The sequence below is a fragment of the Schistocerca piceifrons genome, chromosome 2, assembly GCF_021461385.2.
Source record: "Schistocerca piceifrons isolate TAMUIC-IGC-003096 chromosome 2, iqSchPice1.1, whole genome shotgun sequence".
NCBI classification, from domain to species: Eukaryota; Metazoa; Arthropoda; class Insecta; order Orthoptera; family Acrididae; genus Schistocerca; species Schistocerca piceifrons.
The window spans coordinates 667,534,787-667,538,687 of NC_060139.1; positions in this window are offsets into that span (position 1 = coordinate 667,534,787).

The following is a 3,901-nucleotide window of genomic DNA, read 5'->3' on the forward strand; positions in this document are numbered from 1 at the left end:
ACACTGTAGTAGCAGTGGACGTAAACTGTAACTTTACAATGATTGTTTCACTGAATAAGTTGTTTATTGACTTGCATGTGTTTAATAAACTGCTAAAAATGCAAGTGGACACAGGAGCTGCAATTACTTTAGTTAATGCATAAATGTACACTGACTTGGGCTCCCCTTCCCTCACACAAGTCTCACAAAAATTGGTTAGCTCTAATAAACAGCAGATTCCAATCCTAGATCAGTTTTCTGCTCCTGTACCTCCAAAAAACAAAACAACAAAATAACTATTCACATTGGTGTATAGAATGGCAGCATACTATCTGACTTTCAGAAAAATCTCATCCACACAATTTTGAAGATTGCAAGAGCTGACAAGTGTGAGAATTATCGTACAATCAGCTTCACATGCAGCCAAGTTGCTAACAGTAATAATGTACAGAAGAATGGAAAAGAAAATTGAGGACATGTTAGATGACTATAAGTTTGGCTTTAGGAAAGGTATGGGCATCAGAGAGGCAATTCTGACGTTGAGGTTGGTAACGGAACCAAGACTAAAGAAAAATAAAGACACATTCATAGGATTTGTCGACCTGGAAAAAGTGTTTGACAATGTAAAATGGTGCAAGATGTTTGCAGGGTTACCACAAGGGAATATCAGGGAATTTCAAACGTGTCAGGGAAATCAGGGAAATATCAGGGAAATTTGAAAAACACTGGAAAAATCTGTTTTTTTGTCTCAGTAGAGAAATGGTTTTTTAACAGAGATGTCATGCATTGCTGCTGGCTAGGCACAGCTGAGTATGTGAGCTGCCTCCCTACTCCCTCATTCTTACTGCTTGTTTCCTTTCTACTAATCTCCTCAGCTTGCAGTCAGTGCTGCCACCACTTCTTGCTGCTAGCCTAGCAGCTGCCGATGAGAGGCAGGGAGGCGTGAGGAGTGGTTCGTTTGGATCTGATTCTCAGAGACTGTTGACGCACTGACCAGAGACAGTGGTCATGTGTGCATGAGTTGTGTCTGAGTGGTTGTGTGAATGTGTGTGTGCACTCGTTTTCTGACAAAGGGTATGGCCAAAAATTTAGTTGTGAGAGTGTGATTGTCTTTTCTGCGTGCCTGTCTGCAGCTCAGTGATCATCTTTACGGTGACTTTCTACCTATCCCCATTAGTATTGATTCTCAGAGTATTCACACAAGTTATCTGTTGCATGGATTGATCACCGCAGTCTTGTTTTGTCAACATGATGTCTGTGATGTGTAAATAGCTGGCCACACTAGTGGACTTCTATGATGGGCAAAAACCCAGGCCATTTCTGTGGGTATCCCTAACGGATTGGGTGTGCCAATTTGAAGCCCATCATTTCCCACTGTGCAGGCCCTGCCCATCAGATCTAGTCTTATCAATCTGCCCGCAGGCCAGGTCTGTTTGTGAGTGGCGTAATGTGACAGATTTTTTGTGGTTTATCTATGGGTTCAGGATTGTGGTGCTCCTCGGCAGGCCGGTGCTCCTCGGCAGGCCATTTTATAGACATTTTATTTATTCTAGAATATTTTGGCACTTTGAAAGTAGTTTATTTATTAAAAAGTATGGATGATTAGAGGAAGAAAATAGTGGCAGTCACTGGCAGTTTGTATGCTATTGTACTCACATATTTCGCGAAAGAAAAATGACACAATACCTGTAAAATAATGGACATAACACAGTGGGTAATAACAGACAATAACAAACATAATAGAACCAACATTTTATTCGCAGTCAGATATTAGTGTTGGTTTACATAATCCTTCTCTGTCTTGTACACTTCTTTCTGGAGGCCTAATTCTTACTGAGGTTATTTCCGAAAACAGTGTACATATTTTAAATCTGTCTTGCGACTCCAATGAAATGCATATTTTTGTCACCAAATGTGTTTCGTTTTATTGAAATAAAATATCATCAGTGGTCTTAATAAAACACATATTTCATTTGACTTGCCTTCTCCATCTAAAAACAGTTCATTGCAAAAGATGTTGATGTTAGTACTTAAGATTCTTGCTCACACCTTTAGAAATACAGAAGTCCTTACATTTTTTTGTCAACTTCTGTCTTTACTTATCTCTGAGATCTCCCCCAGGGGGCTCACAGCTCTTTTTTGGGATGTGTGTGGCACGCATGGGTCCCTGAACTATTGCAGCCTTTGATCTTTTCCAGGCTACTTTACCTTCCCCTTTTTTCTCCTTCCAGTCCTTCTTCCTTTCTTTGTCTTGGCATTCTTCCTTATGTCAGCATGGCTGTCCTCATGACTTTGCTTCATCTTGCAGTTTTCGTTGATTGGTTTTCCTCCTCCTTTTTGGCTTTTCAGTTTTGGTCCCCCTCATGGGTTTGACATCCATCTCTAAATTTGAAATCTGTAGTGTGAGCCAGATGGGGAAAAACTCCCTCACTAGCGTCTTTGGTGTAGGTTCCTCTCCCCCTCCTCCTCCTCCCCCCTCTCCCTTTTCCCCATTCCCCTCCCTCCCCGCCAAAGCCCTTCCACTCCTTGCTTGTTCACCAGCTCAGTAGCCAGTCCGTGTGATAGGGCTGTTGTGTACCCATCTGGCTGAGCCTCGTGACACCACAGGGATCACACTGCTGGTACCTGCACTGTGAACACCTTGTGCAAGCCTGGGAGTTGTCGCCCTGACCGTCCTGCCAGGTGGCCATTGGTGTGGCTGGGTGCCCACAAGGGGAGTCCCTGTTCGGGGTGGTGGTACCAGGGTGGATGTTTTGCACATAGAATATGTTAAACTCTGTCTGCTCTACTGCAGTCCCATCTCTTCCTTAATATAATTCTGTCTCAGTTCCTGTTTCCACCTTCCCAGTGTTACCCTCGATGGATACATCCTGGGAGGAGCACCAGACTTGTTGGCTTGGGGCGAGTCCCTTTCTCCAGTTCCTGGTCTGTACCAGGGCTGACAGGGAGACTTTTGCCATCACCAAACCCCTTTTCTTTGTGGAACACACTGAGGACAAGTTTGGTGAAGTTGTCTTTAAGCAAAGTGAGATCTGGCTCTCTCCTTATAAAGCTGCCAATCAGTGAGCCTCCCTCAGCGCTTGTGACCATTTAGAGACATCCCTGTGGAGTATTGCTCCCCACAAGTCACTCAATATGACACAGGGTATAATTTTCCATAAGGACCTTCTCCTTCAGTTCAATGATGAAATTATGGCTAATCTGGAACGATGCGGCATAAAAATCCTTGACCATCTCAGCTACTTTGAGGCCCAGAAGTAGTTTGACAGACTTCAGTCTGTAATTCTCTCCTCTACCTTTGCCTCAATTACGTCTTTCCATCCCCACCCCTCCCCCTTACCCCCATCTGTCCCCCTTCTCTTTCTTCACCCTTAGTGACTCCTGTCACTTCCCCTCCAGGAATTGCTCTTTCTCCTCCTCCTCTTCCTCCTCAACCAGGGAAAAAGTTGTCTTCTCTGGCTCCTGCTACAGTTGGGGCTCTGTCTTGGAACACCCCTCTCCATTGTTCTCAGGCCAGGAAGCTTGTACCCTTGAGCCAGAGGAGAGACCCGCACTCTGAGGGCCCCAAAGCCACTCGCACTCTGTCTGATCCCAACATCACTGCTAGATATTCCCTTGCTGATAACACCTCCTTCCTCCTTCCATGGGAGAAGAAGAAGCAGCACAAGTCAAAGGATAAGACTTTCCTGGCTTCCTGGGGGTTTTGCCCTCTCCACTTCATCCTGAAACAGGTCCAGTTTTTATGGATGTCACTCCATCCTCGTGGGTGACGACCACTGACCAAGTGACATGACCTCCCCTTGACTTCTTTATGTCACACGGACTCTCATCACACGATAATCCAGGGGAATTGCAACGGACATTATCATCATCTCCCAGAAATATATCTGGTTTCCTCCTACTCTTTGTTCTGTCTTGCTCT